The sequence below is a fragment of the Emys orbicularis genome, chromosome 1 (genome assembly GCF_028017835.1).
Source record: "Emys orbicularis isolate rEmyOrb1 chromosome 1, rEmyOrb1.hap1, whole genome shotgun sequence".
In the NCBI taxonomy this organism is placed as follows: domain Eukaryota; kingdom Metazoa; phylum Chordata; order Testudines; family Emydidae; genus Emys; species Emys orbicularis.
The window spans coordinates 303,815,677-303,833,920 of NC_088683.1; positions in this window are offsets into that span (position 1 = coordinate 303,815,677).

Below are 18,244 nucleotides of genomic sequence, written 5' to 3' on the forward strand. Positions count from 1 at the left end.
AGACTAACAAATTTATTTGGGCATAAACTTTCATGGGATATAACCCACTTCATCAGATGCATGGAGTGGAAAATACAGTAGTCAGGTATAAATACACAGTGCATGAAAAGATGGGAGTTGCCTTACCAAGTGGGAGGTCAGTGCTAACGAGGCCAATTCAATTAGGGTGGACGTAGCCCATTCCCAACAGTTGTCATTCGGGAAGCACCACTCACAGTTCCATAGGTAAGGCTGAGTTGAGCTTTACATTTAACACAGGGATTCAACCACTTTGCTGTGTATGAAGAATACATATTATTCCCAAATTTACTACACTTTGACTAAGGTGATTTTTGTTGTTAAGAATTTACAAATGAGCCCATTAATTAGTTTGAGGTGAAATTAATTTTAAAACAGTTCATTTAAGAAATTTAGCATCCATTGTCAGACTTTTGGTTTTAATCTCAAATGCTTTTAATAACAGATTCAAACATATTCAAACATTCCCATATAGAATGCACTGAAATATCATGGAATTGTGATTTTTGAAGAATTGTTTTAGGATTAATGGTCATTTTTTTGCTTACTCTTCATATCTGAAAGTTTCTTCTTCAGTAGGGCCCAATGAACAATATTCTACTATTGAGTATTCCATGAAGAACTGCCCTCTTTCAAAATGGTGTCCATCTTCCAGAGTTCTCATTGTGACTGAAGCCACAAGTACGCTCAGTTGGTCATTTTGACAGAGATTGTTCTCAATGAGATTGGAAAGTCTTTGCCTCCTATCCTGACACCACAGCAATGATCATGTTATCTAAGGGGAGTCTGGCTGCATGCTCATTGAGATTGCAATTCCTCATACGTTTCTCAGAAGGAAAGTATTTTATTCAGCATCCTCTGACAGAAGCTTTTCTTTGTGAAAATGGACAGCAAAAAAAGATCATTAATCTTAAATATCTTTTTCGTAAAACTACTGACTGCACCAGATCTACTCAGAGAAGGAAGTAGGGAGGAGAAAATGGGGATGGGGATACATTTGGATGATAGGAGAAAGGGGGAAATTGGGATATGTACACAGAGAAATGCAGGAAGGTGCAAGAGGAAGGAGAAATTTGGAGGAGCTGTAGAGGGAGAAACTGGAGGGCATGCTGCAACTGCTTAAACCTGCTCTGGCTAAACAAAACAGCTGTAAACCCAACATAACTGGTCAGTACCCTCAGACTCTTTTGTGCTGTTCCAGAGTGGAATAAAGCAACCAGCGTGAAAATGAGTCTGTCTATAAGAGGTAAAAGGGAAAAAAAGATTTAGGTTGATATTTTGTATCTAAGATTATTAGAAATAGTATATGAAGTTTGTTATTTTCTTCTCCATTCCCCAATTTCACTTCTAGTAACAAAACAAAATAAAATAAATAAACAAAGAATAGAACTTAATTTGGTTCTAAAGTAGGAAGAGATTTTGCTTTGAGAAGGAATTAAAATAAGGACAAAGTAAAATATCAGAACAGCAAGGCAAGCACCCACTACATTTTTTCCTGTATGAAAGTGTTCCAAAAACTCAGTGGTGCAAGATGCACATACTGAGACACTCACTAAATTATTCATTCTATTTGTATGAAATGGTTCCAAAAAACAATGCTGGTAAAATGCACACAACACTTAGCAAACCCTTAAATTGTTTTGTACTTTGGATGATGCTTGTTCCAAAACCTCAGAGGCTCAGAACGCACCTACCAAACACAGGCTAAATTATTTTCTTTCTCCAACCAGGATTAGTGGAACGGTGTTTGGTCTGCTGTCCCCACAAGATATGCACATGCACACAGCAAAACACACACACACACACACACACACACACCCTTCAATTGCTTATTAAAGGGACACTGTGGCACTGGGGAAAACTCTCAAACAAAACACTTTAATATCTCTCTTGGCTTTTTTTTAGGTTTTCATTACCACATTTACTAATTAGGGCCTAATTGTACTCCTGCTGAGGTGAATGGCAAAACTACTACTGATTTCAGCTTGAAAGCCTCTCTATAGCATTAATTGGTATCTAAGTGGTGAACAAAGTAAATTACATCTACATGGTGACTGTCAATGGAAATTTCCTAGTGGATTCTGCCCTACACTTTTACCAGATTCTAGGGGTATGCATACACTGAAGCTGGGAGTGAGCCTTGCTAGACAGAATCATGCTAACTTGACTTGAGCTAGCACACACAAAAAAGAGCAGTATGGGCATTGCGGCCCTGGCAGAGATTTGGATTAGCCACCCATGCTCAGACCCAGGGGGTCAGGTGGGCTTGGGAGCCTGAGTCGCCACCTGAACACACAATGCCCAGGCTGCTATTATTAGTGCACTAGCTCCAGCCAAGCTAGTGCAAGTCTGTCTACCTGGGCCCGGAGGCTTGCTCCCAGCTGCAGTGTATACATACCTAGCAGGCTCTGTTTGTGTTTGGCTTTTGCCCTTGACTTTGGGTGTGTTGATAAGCTTTAGCAAAAAAAGGTAGCTGTTGCAGAGTGCATCAGACAGGTCTAATCTACACTAAAAAGCTTTTCTGGCATAGGGGTGGGGGGATGGGAATCAAACTCCCTAGATAACATAGATATGCTGGCAAAATCTCAAGTGTAGATACAGCTATGCTGACAGAAGAGTGCTTTGTTCAGCTTAGCCAATGTCCTTCAGCAAAGTGGTATAGTTCTGCCAGCAATAAGACCTCCTTCTGCCTTTCCCTTTTATACTGTATCTATACTAGAGGGCTCTATTGGCATGGCTATGCCAACATAGTTATATCAGCCTAGGCTGTGTAATGTAGGAAAGTCCTTACATTCAGCCACAGTAGAGATGGGGCTCATCTGCAAAATGAGGACTTGTAGCCTGTATTAAAGGTTCAACATGACCTGTTACAGTCACTATTCAAACATTGAGGTGAAAGATGAATACAGGTTCCAATCTCTTCCATGCTGTTTGGTCACAGGCCCCTCTGAGGGTACTTCACCACCTCTGTTATCCAGTGGTAGGGTACCTTTGTTGGTTCTACTCACATTCAACAGCTTGTGTTATAGAAGATGAATCAAACTTGGCTAGAAATGCTAACAGTACCTGATCCAATGCCTTTTGCTTGATCTTCCCATCAGGTTACAGGGGTTAATCACCTAGAAAATCACACGAACAACACTGCAATCCACAAAGCCTGAGCTGGAATCCTAAATTCCCTATAAAATGCATGGAGATGTTGCCTATAGGGATGTTGCTTGCTTATGTTTATATAGAAATGTATTGAAATGTAAGTAGGCCCTAACCTCTGTTTCCTAAAAATAGGCTTGACAACAGTCAAGCGAGGTCTGGTAAAATATGAGTAAAGTGAAGTGAGGGTATTCAGAGGCAACTTACAGATAAGTTAGGACATACCCCTCGGTCATGTTGTAAACATGTTTTCGTTCTAATGGATTTTTACAAGTGTTTTCGATAAAATGTTAATGTTTGGAAAATGCAATCTATATTGATAGTTATTGGTATGATGTTTATGCAGATGCTAATTAAGATGGTGTTTAACATTAAATAGCCGATGAGAAGTAGAAAATATTTAATTATGGTAGCAGAAAGATAGATATGGCAAAAGGCGAATTTAATGTTAATTAATTAAGGGGCATTATTTATAATTGATTATTAAAAGGGTAGCATGCTAATTTTTGTGGAAAGTGATCCACAAAAGTCAGCATGCTAGGTGCAGGGCCACCTAAGCTAGCCAGTGGGAGATGGGAGACGCCTATCAGAGTGGCTTTTCCTAAGCCCGACCCCTCTCATGCACATAGGTGCTTATCTCTGCTTGTGAGCTACAAATAGGGGAAGATAGGCATTGGTCCACCTAACTCAGATGACAGGCCCGATCCAGTAGGCATGCTCAGAGGCCTCCTACCTCCACATGAAACAGGGTGGGGAAAGTCTCCCTTATAATCTTTATCCCAGTGGTTACAGTACTCCCCTGGGATGTGGGAAACCATTGCTTTAAGTCCTGCCTAGCTTACTGAGGAGAAGGAATTTGAACAGGGATCTGCCACCTCACAGGTGAGTGCTCTATGAGATATTCTGATGTGCAGCTCCCTCAAGCTGTTTTACTGAAGCTGTTCCACTTTAATTGAATAATTAAGTATTAATTTGGCCACAAAAAGCGTGAGAATCATTCTATAGTCCAGTGGTTAAAGAACTCACCTGAAAGGTAGCAGATCCCTGTTTAAGTCCCTTCTCCACAGAAGGGGGACTTGATCTGGGGGTCTCTCACATCCTAGCTGAGTACCCTAACCACTCAGCTAAAAATTATAGGAGAGATCCTCCTCCTCCCCCACCCCCTAGCTGTTTTGTGGGGAGTTAGGCAGTCTTTGAGCAGGCTTACTGGACTGGCCCCCACACATGAGTTAGGTGGACAAATCCTTATTTTCCCTCAGTTCATGGATCACTCTGGGGCTTAGACAGGACATAGGCATTCAGATGCCTAGAGTGAGGCAGAATGTGCATGCCCAGAGGCAGAAAACAGACACCTAGGGAACTTTAATGCAACAACCTTATGTGCCAAGTGAGTTTAGGATTAGGCAGCAGCCAAGTGTGGGTTTTGCTGATTACAGTGTGCCTAAAATGGGACTTAGATGCCTAAGTCTGTGGGCTAGGTACCAAACTACCTTTGTGATCTGGGCCCCTCCTCTTTGAAGAGATCAGCGTCTGCACTGGTGCCCTTGATTTGTGTAGCAGGCATCAGCTTGTGGTAATATCGAATGCTGGTTGAAAAAAACCCGCTAAAAGTGTTTTTGCAGTTAATTAATTCATTAACTAAAACAAATTTTTCAAAAACATTTTAGCAAGTTCTACATTTTAAATTTTCTGGGAGGCTCCTTTGGGGCTAGAAATGCCCATGCACAACCACAACCCAGGGATGAAATTGAGTAAAATTCCATCAGCTACATTTTGAACTAAATAAGGCTGGAAAAAAAATATTTTACCCAGGGTAGGAACATTTTAATATTTATGCTTTGGTAATGCATAATTCACACATGGTTGAAATTGGTCTTGTTATTTCTGTTTTTTTTTTAATAACACTTTGCATACAGGGGCTTTTAATACTGGAAATATTGGGCCCATTTCTAGCTGGTTTAAATAGTGTAGCTCAATTGAAGCCAATGGAACTGTGCTGATTTATATCAGCTGAAGATCTGGTGTATTATATTCAAGTTTTAATGGAGTAAAGTTGGCCAGAGGTCATTGGTTGGCAATAAAATAATAAAGCTTCTATATCAGGGGCGGGCAAACTTTTTGGCCTGAGGGCCGCATCGGGTTTCCAAAATTGTATGGAGAGCCGGTTAGCGGAAGCTGTTCCTCCCCAAACAGCCAGGCATGGCCCGGCTCCCACCCCCTATCCGACCCCCCCTGCTTCTCGCCCCCTGATGCCCCCCCCGGGACTCCTGCCCCATCCAAACCCCCTGTTCCCTGTCCCCTGACAGCCCCCGGAACCCGTGCCCCTGACTTCCCCCCGCCACCCCATCCAACCCCTCTTCTCATTTGACTGCACCCCAGGGGCCCTGGCCCCACCCAACCACCCCGTCTCCCTGTCCCCTGACCGCCCCCGGAACCCCTGCCCCTGACTGCCCCCTGCTGTCCCATCCAACTCCCCCTCCTTCCTGACTGCCCCCCCGGGACTCCAGCCCCCATTCAACCCCCGGTTCCCCGCCCTCTGACCGCCCCAACCCATATCCAGACCCCCGCCCCCGACCAGCCCCCCAAACTCCCCTGCCCTCTATCCAACCCCTCCCCCCCCCCGCTCCCTGCCCCCTTACCACACCGCCTGGAGCACCAGTGGCTGGCAGCACTACAGCCGCACCACCCAGAGCACCAGGACAGGCAGCCGTGCTGCCTGCCTGGAGCCAGCCACACCACCGCACAGCACAGAACACTGGGTCAGGTCCTGGCTCTGCAGCTGCGATGCCCCAGGAGCTCGCAGCCCCGCCACCCAGAGCATTGCGCCGGCGGCGGAACGAGCTGAGGCCGCAGGGGAGGGGGAACAGCAGGGGAAGGGCCAGAGGCTATCCTCCTGGTCCAGGAGCTTAGGGGCCGGGCAGGAGGGTCCCGCAGGCCGGATGTGGCCCGCGGGCTGTAGTTTGCCCACCTCTGTTCTATATGCTAGCTGAAAGTAGCAAGTCTGGTCATTTCATATATATGCAGAACGTTGTCATTGTAGAAAACTTCCTCTATATACCATTTTCAATCTAAAACATATACTCTACTCAAATCTTTGTACTCTTCTGGAGCTCAGAGCTTCCATAGGAGGCAACCTTTTTCCCTTCAGAATTTTTAAACTCTTGTTGTGGTGTTTGTAATCCTTTCAGATCTGAGTCTTCTGCTCTTATTCTTATTGACTAGTACCGGCAATAGAAATACTTGCAGAGCAAGACACCACTCAGGGTGAATGAATGTTTGGAGAACAGTAGAATATTACCAACCTTCCAAAATATTTCAGTCAAATATTTTGTGAATACAGATAGCTGATACTTTTGCACGTCTCAATTATCTTTTTCTATCTCCTCTAACAGTCAGTTCTTCCTTAGCTCAAGCAAATTACTGGTTTTTGGAGCCCCAGAGAGAGTCAGATAGACCGAATGTCTGCCCATAAAATACTCTGCCTACCACATAGCTCTTCACTATATATTAGAATAGTGGACACTTTCAAATTATATTCTCCAAATGACAAAAAAACTACATTTTTGTAGCCATGTGGTCCCAGAATAGCAGAGAGACAAGGTGGGTGAGTCTTTTCTTTCTTCTGTTGGTGACAGAGACAAGCTTTCAAAGGTACACCGAGCTATTCTTCAGGAGTATTTATTGGCATTTTTAACAAGATTTAAAAAATATTTGTATAGTTTTCCTTGTTGCTTTCCAAATGGAAACTTCTACCTTGATGGCACCTGACGCTTCTTAGTGAAAGAAAGCTGAAATGGCTGCCAGTGTTGCCAAAGGGTCATTAAAAGCAAAACAAAACAAAAATATTCATGACACAAAGTGACTGTGGTGTGTGACTACACATTTACAATGTCTATTCCTTCTATAATTGTCAAAGCCTCCTTTGGAAAGGTTGTCCAACTACTTGCAACTAATGCAGTTACAGATTTTTTTCCCCTAAAAGTAGTTGGCCAAATTCTTCTTCTTCTTCGTCTGGTGTTGTTCCACTCCTCTAAATCCTTTTCCTGGCATTCAGCTCAACTAGCTGATTTCAGCACTAGGAAACTCTATAGTAGAGAGTGGGGAGGGGGGATCCTCCCTCTCAGTACAGCTGGTTGAAATATTTTGTTCAAAGATACTTTTTTCAGACAAAAAAGTTTTTTTTCCCCACCAAAACAGAAAATCTGCTCATAGTGTGTGGCTTGGGCCAAAAAATTTCCCCCCCTGTTTTCCATTGCAGAAAGTATGAGTGGCAGTTTTTTTGATGACAATCCAAATACTTTGGAAGAAAAGTTTCAGCAAAAAGCAAAATTTTGGTTTTTGCTGAAATTTTTCACAGTAATTAAAATTGTTCCCTGATTGTCTCTACCTCCTAGGCCATGAGGCATTGCACGAGCACTAGTATGACCTAAGCACTCCATCATCCTTGCAAGGGAGAAAGAACTCCTAAAGATCCTCAGTTCTGCTCCTACACTGCTCTCATGTAACCCATGTATGCTAGCACAAAGTGAGCACCCAAGGATGTGAGCTCCATATTACACGGATCATGTACACCCAGACACAATCTCTGGGTATCTTCCCACCACAACAGAATTGCTTGAGTTCCATTTTAAAGGGACCCTCCAAACCATGAGGTGGAGGGAACAGGATTTGCCCCTTTAAGCATCAATTAGAGGGACAATTAACATATGTTTTCTCCATCCAGACTGTTTGGCTAGCCTACAATAAATTGCCTAGTGCTCAATCAGAGTTTTTAATTGATTGGCCAGGAAACAGCTTGTTGATAATAACATATTCTAGCCATCTGATGTTTTGAACGATCCAGTAGCAGTCTGCAGCAAAGCTATTTACACTATGTTCCCTGCATTGGGCATGCATCCAGTTTTTACCATCACCAAGAAGAACAAAGAAGGAAGAGGTCTGTCATAACCTTCAGAAGGTTGTGAATATGACAGCTGAATTTCTAGCAGGGATCCAACAATGGGAAACATTTTCATGTTTTTGCTTTATGATCATCATTAAAATAGTATCTGGAAATCAAGATATTTAAATGTATTTCCCAGTAAAAATAATTGTATATATATTTATAGAACATTTGATACACACAGCAGGAGAAATGGACCAAGCCAGTTTAGTTAGGGGATGCTAATTTGGAGAGTAACTTTGGCCACATTGACACTAAGCTCTTAGAAATGTCAATAATTCCACTTGAAACTGATTTCTATAATATCAATATTATGCTAGAGTTATATCTGTTGCATTTAATACAGTGACACCTTTTCTCTCCAGGTACCTAGGACTTTGAAGTGAAGAAAAAAGCAATACTTAGTCAATACTGACAAAGAAAAAGGGGAACAAACACATTGCAGTGGAGCCATTCATGTTAACCTTTTCAATACAAATCTCATTTTGAAAAATTGTTGATTTGCTGTAAATAAATGTGCTTCTTTCCAAAACCTGACATATCTCTTATACTCTCTGCTCTTGGGTTAAGACTTATTTGACCCTTCCCTCAGGCTTCCGTCATGTATTCCCAAAATATTAAAATGCCATTTTCTGTGACATCACTCCCAGAAATTGAAAGTTCTAAGAATAGTATCCACAGTTTTAGACATTCAGAGTACCACATAGCAACCTCACCTCCCAAGAGGATACTGCTCCAAGGAAGGGCATACAAAAGTGGAAGCATGCAGCTGTTCTGACAATAGTGCGGGTTTTGAAAATGCATGTGGTCTTAGGATTTTGGAAACCCTTCTGTTACAAATGATTTTGAAATCCACAACAAAAAATGTGTTCATCATGTTACTACATGGTGATAGTTGCATTGTGTTTTCTGGCTAGTGTAGCATCTGAAGGGCAGTCTTGGGCTTAATGCATTGGACTGGGACACAGGAATTGTGAGTTCAGATCTTGACTCAGTCATACACTTCTTGTTCAGCTTTGGGTAAATCACTTTGGGTGAGATTCTGTCACATTTACGTAGTACTTAGCTCTACAGAGGGTCTCAACATGAGGAAGAATGGCAGAATCTAGCCATTACTCTTTGGGTGCCTGAGTTTTCCATCTGTGAACTACTATGGTACTTTATGGGTGTTCAGATACTACTGTGAGGGGGACAATATAGTACCGATATAGATATTGCAGACCTAATACAGTAGATTCTTGGTTCAGTTTCAGTTTTAACTGCATCAGCAACATTTGCAATGCAGCCTCATTGTCAGCTGAGGATCCTGTTCCCTGTAACTGCAGATTTGATGGCACTGGAAGGCTACCGATGGAGTAAATCAGGATTTCACTGTGAGTAAGTGACTTCCATATATGTTAACAAATAATAGTTACCTGAACCATGTGAGTCCATCATCTACTCTTAATAGCTTTTTCATTTTTAATCTGTTAGATAAAACTGATACAGGATGTTTAAATTGTACAAGTATAAAAATACCCTAGTGTGCTGGTTAATTTTAAGTTGAACAAAGTATTTTTAAAAACACCCCAAAATTTACTGGTTTAAAAGGCCTTTTGCACTTGTAAAATGAAAATAGCTTGAGTTTTTAAAAGTAAGAATATATATTATTTATTAGAAATGTATATTGTGCACATAACTGTAAAAACTAATTCCACTGTTGTAAATCCAGAGTAGTTCCATTGACTTTAATACTTTTATTTGGGGTTTACATTGCTGTAAATGAGAACAGAACTTATCCTAGTGCCTAAAGTAGAGAGTCTAATACTTTACTAGAACACATGTAGGACAAAAACAAACAAAAGAACAAATTCAACTGTTCAAAAGTTCCTTTGCTAGAGCTCATGTGGAAACTTTTCAACCACTAATTATTTTTAATGAATTTCCTTTTTAATTCTTCCAGTAAGCACAAGATCCCAATATGTTTTGTCATCAGGTTGATGTTCTTTAGTATAAAGGATAATAAGGTTCATTTGGCTTAAACAGAGACTCTAAAGTCTGCCATAAACTTTTAGAATAAATTCATGTAAACTTCTTGTAGGACATCTTCAATCACACTGTATTTTTGTACTTTGGGTAATCTGACAGTGCCCACATCTTTTCCTCTCTTGCTTTTATTTCATAAATTTCTGCCTGGAGCTGATCTCACCATTTAGTTTCCAATGGAGCTTTTTATTCTTAGCCAACATGTTGGCTAAGCTCCCTTTTTACAGATTCTGCAGCTCAGCTGTTCTCTGTTGTCTGCCAGCATTTTGAGATGGCTGCTTTCATTATTATTTAATGCGTGTTGGTTTCAGCAAATATTGTAACTACAACTGTTTCTTATTATGGGTCCCCTTTTTTCCCCATAGTCACTTGACTGGCAGTATTCCAACCCCTTTTTAATTTGCTACAATTAGAAAACTATGTATGCAAGGTCTGTTCACTCTTTCAGATCTTTGACATTATTATTTAATATAATACTTCAAGAAGCATTGTCACTGCAGCATTTCCTGACAGATCTTACCTTCCTGCTACTTCATTAAATACAAACATAATTTCATTGTTAAAAATAAATACTTTGTATTGATGCCTTAACAATACTCTGAATTTTACCTGTCATACAAGTGCTTATCACCACACAGCGATGTTACAAAAAAGGAATCAAACGGAGAAGGGTGGACCTTTCTTTTAGCATTCCTTCTCTGTAGAGATGGTATCTCTACAAGATAGTTTATCTTCTCCAAGTATTCTGGAAATATCGAAATTCAAAACCTAATGTAGTATTTGAGATCCCTTAAAAATAATACTCACTACAAGCCCAGGCAAAAGTTATAGATAATGATGTGTAACTTGAATAGAGGTCACCATTTCATAGTTGGTATTATTTCACTGATTTTGGTTCAGCTTTACTACTTCAATTTCCACTATAACTAGTGATGAGTGAGTCTCCAAAAGATTCTGAAGCTGGGCTTATACAAGCATCCAAAACATGGATGCTGATTCAAAGCTTATCCAAAGCTCTTGGACCTGCAAAGCCATGCTGGAAATTTCACATGAGCAGGATCCCAGGAGGAGATTTGTTGGGTCTGGTTTCCATTCAGGTTGGCAATATCAGTGATAGTCTTTCTTATCGTATTTCAACACTTTGCACCTAGCTGAGCAAGGAAATACTGAGGTGCAAGGTCTCCAGACCCTTCTGTGGAGGCTTTTAGCCTCCTTCCCATCCCACTTTGGGTGCTAATGGTGCTTCCTTTTCTGGGCTTTTTGGACCTGCCCCATATGCCACATACCTTTACTGGGTCTTTCAGCTCACCACTCCCTTCCTCGGGGCTGCATGCTCCTCAGCTCACCTTCTTGCTAGGGCTCTCTCTTCTCCCCACTAGTGGCTCAAGATGGGAGGACAGGAGCTGAGAGTTATTGAGAAGAGTGCATCTCTCACTGGCTTCACCTACTAACTGTGCCACTGCAGGTTGGGAGAAAGAAAGGCAATGGTATCGTTTGTTCCACCAGTAGGCTATGGCAGCCTGGGGGAGTAAGGAGCTGACCTTGAGGGAGAGGAAGGGGTTTTGAAGACACTCAGTGAAAAAAGAGGGAGTTGGAGAGTAAGGAGGCTGGGAAGGAAGTGCTCAGCTAGGGTGGAGGAACAGCAGAGCCAGGTGGAGACTCCTCTGATTTTTCTTTCTTTCTCTCCTCGCCCCACCCCCACACCCTTTATTTTTAAGCTGGCTGTCAAAAATTGAAAAGCTCCAGTCTCTTTGAGTGATAAACTGTGTTTAGGTAGTAGTGGGAGAGGAGGGGTAATCAGGTTGACAAATTAGGCCCTCATTACTTTTTATCAAAAGTGAAAAGAAACAAACAGTGACAAGAATAAACTAATCAAAACAAGCAATTTACTCCTACTTATGGGAGGAGGCAAAGCAAGGGATTGTTGTTTTGATTTTAAAAAACTCACAATGAGCTTGGATGCTAAGGTATCTGCCACTATGTGAACTGGTAAGACAACATGGACTCAGGTGTCAGTAATAGGTATTCCTAGATGCCCTTCCTGATGCGAATTGTCCCCAAACCAGCATCTATAAGTAAAACTTTTTACCATCTCTGTTGGCTTACCACCATCTCCTCTGTTCTGTTCTGGTGAGCGATGACCTGTCCTCATTCATACATGCCTTGCTCATATCCCATCTGGACTACAACAATGCAATATGCCTGGGCCTGAAGACATTAGCCCTTAGGTAACTTCAACTAATACAGCACATCTCTTCAGCAACACAGGTTACCGTGAACACCTTAGATGTGTCCTCCGCTCTCTACATTGGCTTCCTGTAAAAAATTAAGTCAGATTCAAGGTCTTGGTCATTTTCAAGGTGCTTAGTGGCCTGGGCCCAGCATATCTAAGGGTGTGCCTGCACCGCAATTAAACACTTGTGCCAGCTGATTCAGGATTGAGGGGCTGGGGCTATGAAGCTGTTTAATTGAAGTGTAGATGTTCAGGCTCAGGCTGGAGCCTGGGATCTGGAACCAGCCTGAGCCCTGCGATGCTGAGTCAGCTGACGTAGGCCGCTGCGAGTGTTTAATTGCAGTGTAGACATACCCTAAAAGATCACCTTTAGCTCTGGGGTGAAAACTGCGGTTGCCAACTCTGCTCCTCAGCCATAGCGGAACTTTCTATTATAAGTGTATAATTCATTTCTGCAGGAATCAGAGCTGTCTTAGGGATTGGTCCAAGATTGTGGAACAACCTACCGCAAGAACTAAGGACCATCACAAACCTCACCATACTCTACTCCAAGTTCACAGTGCACTTATTTGACCTTGCCTTCTCTAACATAAACACACAACAGTATGTATATTTAAAACAAAACCCTACCAAAATGTTAACACTATCCCACCCACACAATTCTCCCCCAGGAGAGAGTGACCCACATATGACAGATGTTAGTCATCTCACTTAATGAGCTCAGGTAATATGGTGATAATGGCAGTATCAGCGTCTCCACAGAATAGAATGGTAACTCGTGGTAGACTTTCCTGTGTTGGGGATCTTGAGTGAAACTAACCCTGGCATTTACCTCTCTACAATGAAAAATGAATATTAAGTGGTGACTGCAATGTATTTCAAATGGTTTCTTTATATCTTTATAATTGCATGATGTTTCTAGGCTTAAATTCCATTAGCTGCAGACTGCAAGCTGAAGGAAGGAATGGGTCATTTTACATTAGGTAGCATGAAGTTCTAAGTAGTCACCTGTAACCTGCTGTGACAGTTATACCATTATGCAAATCAACATACCATTTCATGAATTTAAAAAGGAAAAATCCCTCATAAGAAGGAAAAAAATAGTCAATCTGCATTTCTGTCAGACATTTATCAGACTGGATATCTACTAAAAGCAATTATCTGAATTATGCATGAATATGTCAATAATTTAGTACCCACACATCTCTAATAAAACAATTAAGTTTTACCTGTCTAAAAGAAGCCTTTCCAAATTTAACATAAAGATATAGACTAAGTTTAACTGTGCACAGTACAGATATGCCGCTGTATATTTATATTTTCCACATCCAGTCCCCTTAGAGCTACTACCATTTTGCATCCCAGATTTTAAAAAGCAGAATTTATTGCAAATATTCCCTTCATTCATATTGGTTAATGTTTTTAATTTTCATCATAAAAATTACTATCAAATATATTTGCATCTAAGCAAGCCACACAAATTAAATTAATTAATATATTACATCGCCAAAACATCTTATGTAAAAAGAACATTCAAGTTGCCCAGTCAAGCACTCCAAAGTTAGGAAATGTCAGAATTAAGGTTGCCTGTGCAGTAAATAAATGGAATGTTTCACAGACATGTGTATGTCATGGTCTCAATGAGCTCTCTCCTGCCATCTATTGGTGAACTCAGGAAAAAGAACTCAGGAGCAGACTGTATTTGCATAGACACAGCTACTTTGCCTAGTGATCAGCAGACAGTCCTGTTTTCCCAAGTTGGCTGTTTTGGGTTAAAATTCATTTTAGCCTTGTACACAGGAGTAATGAAATGTTTTTATCCTTGTATCACTAAAGGGCAACAGAACTGTACTTAATATGCTCGAATAGAGGGGGTTACCCTAAATGTAACCTCACTTACTAAGCAGGGAGTATTGATGCCAACTCCAAGTGAAAAGCAGAAGGGGTAGGGACAAGTGTTCTCACTTGGTGGTTTGGCCTCGCTTAAAGAGTCCTAGATACCATTAACCTGCCTCCTCCTGTGTTCAAAGACCAGCTGATCAGATTCCATTTAGAGTTCTTGTTTTTGCTCAGTAATCACTAGAACTGAAATAACTGATGAACAAGTCTAAGACCGTAGACGTGGACAGTGTTGCAGTGAAAGGCAATGCAGAGGATACAACATCAGTGAGGTTCCCATCTACCCAGTAAAATAACTAAGGGCTGAAATCACTAGGAACTTGGCTAAGTAGTGGAACCTCAGAACAGGCATCACAGCTGGAGGCAAAGGCAGCAGCGAGTGGCACGTGGTGACAGAGACAGTGATGAGCAACAGCAAAGGCAGAGGAGGCAGAAGCATTCCTCAACTCCACCATTCAGCGATGGGAGGTTAACCCACCCCATAATTCTGGGATTTCACTTACCTCAGACAACGAATTGGAGGGAAAGGGGTGTGGTGTGTTGAAGGGACATTTGTCCATCAAACTTTCACACCACAAGGTGAGAAATTGAAGAAATGGCCTACCGCCCAAGATTCTGTGGGGAGGGTGTTTACTTATGGCTTGCATACTTTTGAATCATTGTTGTGGTGTTTTCCTAAATTAATGCTGAGTTCCATCTCCTTTTTAATAAAAGTTTTGTTTTGCTATACACAGACTGAGTGCTTGTGGGTAGGGAAGTATTGCCCCTTAGAGGTACACAGGGGTGGCATTTAGTTTTCCCAGATTTCTGGGTGGGGGCTTGAGCTGATTCACACAGAACCCCTAGATATTGAACCCAGCCCTTGTTGCTGCTAACACCACCTGGCAGAAGGATTACAGATGTTTCAGTGAAGTTTTCATTGGGAACGTCAGTGAGTGAGCAAGACTCTCAGAGCAGTTTTTCATCCAAGATCAGGGATGAATCAGAAGAACCTAGGGTCTCCCATAGCCCAGGGCAATGCTCTAACCACAAGTTTCCACACCCATCTTCCCAAATCAGACAAGCTCAGATTTTGAACTGAAATTTCCATTTTTGCAAAAAATGTTCAAAGTTTTGTTTCTGTTCCAATACAGAATGAAAGCAAATTTCAAAACCACGAAAGTTACTGTATAGAGATGAGTGAGGGGGGATTTGATAGCAGCCTTCAACTACCTGAGGGGGTGTTCCAAAGAGGATAGAGCTATGCTGTGCTCAGTGGTGGCAGATGACAGAACAAGGAGCAATGGTCTCAAGTTGCAGTGGGGGATGTCTAGGTTGGATATTAGGAAACACTATCTCACTAGGAGGGTGGTGAAGCACTGGAATGGGTTACCTAGGGAGGTGGTGGAATCTCCATCCTTAGAGGTTTTTAAGGCCTGGCTTGACAAAGCCCTGGCTGAGATGATTTGGTTGGGGTGGGTTCTGCTTTGAGCAGGGGGTTGGACTAGATGACCTCCTGAGGTCTCTTCCAATCCTAATCTTCTATGATTCTATAACAAAATTGTCATCCTGCAAATAGCTCTACTTAATAGGGCTTACATCCCTTCCACTGGGGCAAAGTTCACCGGCACAGGTACTCATTACATTAAGCAACTGTTTCAACCATCCTACATTCTCAACACCAACATTAAACTACCTTCTCTTTTTAAAAAAAAATAAATAAAGATGGCTACAAGACACAACGTTTGCCTTTTGATTTAAATTCAAACTATTTGAAAGTCTGGGAGTTTCTGGATTTGGTCCAATTTACTGTAGAGACAGTGTCTAATCCACGTTTGGATCTGGATCCATCTCCAAACTTCCCAAAAGATTATGGTATATGTTCAGATCCAGGGTTAATTATCTGGACCATCTAGACTTTTGAAACTTTTAATGGTGAAGGATCTAACAGTGTTTGATTTCTTATGGGCTAGCCTGATTCCTCCACTTGATGGGTAGCTGGGATCTGACACCACACCTCTGCCTACCAATATTGTTACCTTCAGGCCCTGAGCCTCTGTTTGGATCTGCATAAGACCCTGCACCTTTTGCAGGCCCACTGACTTCAATGGGACTCTACACAGTTGCAAGGGTCTGTATGCAGAACAGGAGCTTAACTTGGTATTTGGCACCTATGATGCTGGAGCTCATGTTCCTTGGACAGCTACCTCATCCTCGCTCTCCCCACTTTAAGAGTGTTTTTATACTCTAACAAAGTTTGTTTTGATTTTTAAAATGAATGCTTATCTGCTTTGTCTGTTTTCCTACTGTGACTGTTTTAATTGCTTGTTTACAGCCCCAAGCATCTTAACAAATGAGGGAGAAGCCACGAGGGAGTAATAAGAACATTATTGTTTATTGATATTAATATATGTATCACATGATGATATGACACACACACAACATATTTTAAATATTATACTTGATAATTACTTGGAGTTGTAGCCTTAACTCTTGTTTAGGAGTTACAGTTTGCATCAATTCCATTGCTGGAAAGACAGGTTAGTTTTACCTGACTGATGATGTGTTGATCTGAATTGACTCAATTCCTTAGTCTCTAAGGTGCCACAAGTACTCCTGTTCTTTTTTCAATTCCCTAGTACTTTGTGGAAGTTTGAATTTAGGCCACATTCCAGCAAGGGGATTGTTTATGTGATTAAAAGTCACCATGTGCTTAAATGTTTTGCTGGATTGGTGAATTAAATCTAAATTTCTGTAAAGAGACAAACTGGAATTATTACATCCAGACATCCCCAATCCCTCAATTTTGAGTAACCTCTGAGTAAATCCAGACACAATCTCTTCATCTCTAGTTTTTCCATTGCTCTAGAAACAGGAGAATTAACACATTGCTTTTGTATTTTGCTTCATGTTCTTCCTGATTCATTTATTGCTGCGTTTCCTCCTGTGTTTACCTTGTCATTGTTTTCACTTTCATTCAGATTTACACCAAATATGGAAATGCAATCCCAATGCATTAAAAAGCACATATATTCAGAATGTTAAACATTCACTATACATAAAAAAATGCTCTAGAGTTGCTCCCAGCAGAGTTTTCCTATCTAAAGATAATGAGTTTTAATGTACGGTTTCCTTGTACCTTGCCTTTCTTTATACATCAATTTGTTCCTAGCATCTGTCAAGCAAGAAGTAACAGGAAAATACTCTCTGGGGCTGTCAATGAAATGACACCTTTCTCCTTTACTGGAGTTTGAAAATAATGCCCATATTTCTCTGAAATTCTCCGGGCAAAGTATTCCTGTCTTGTAAAACCAACACCATCTGCCCAGGCTGATGTTTGTGAGCCAATTGACACATAAAAGATTTTATCTGATCTCTAATGTCAAAGATTATTACACTAGGTTATCAAGCTTCCACTTAGCTAGATGACTTACCTTTGCACACCTGAAATTAAAACAAGATGGGAAGACAGAATGGTGGCAAGCGTTAATTCACTCAAGACCCATGCTATCACACACCATTATTTCAATCAAGGGCTCTGATTTATGAAGAACAAGGTAATCAAATTTTACTTTAAAGAAAATCTTGGAAAGGCTGGAGTTGACTCATTAGATTTCTGGATCTCACTGAGCCTGGATTCTGATCTCTGGATCTCACTGAGCTTGTACAGATTTTCAGCTATTTTTAAAGATATGGTATATGTGTATAAAGATTTGTAGGCAAGGTAGCATATATCTACAATGGGAGCTGGGAGTGTGCCTCGCAGTCTGGATAGACATACATGTGCTATGTTTGCTCGAGCTAGTGTGTTAAAAACAGCAGTGGAGATGTTGTGGCATAGGTGGCAGTACAGGTTAGCCCTCTGAGTACAAGCCCACCTGACTGGCCGGGTCTGAGCTCTGGTGGCTAGCCAATGCAGTGCTGATGCTGCAACATCCACACTTCTATTTGTATCACACTAGGTCAAACAAAACTACCTTGTGTCTGTCTACCTGGGC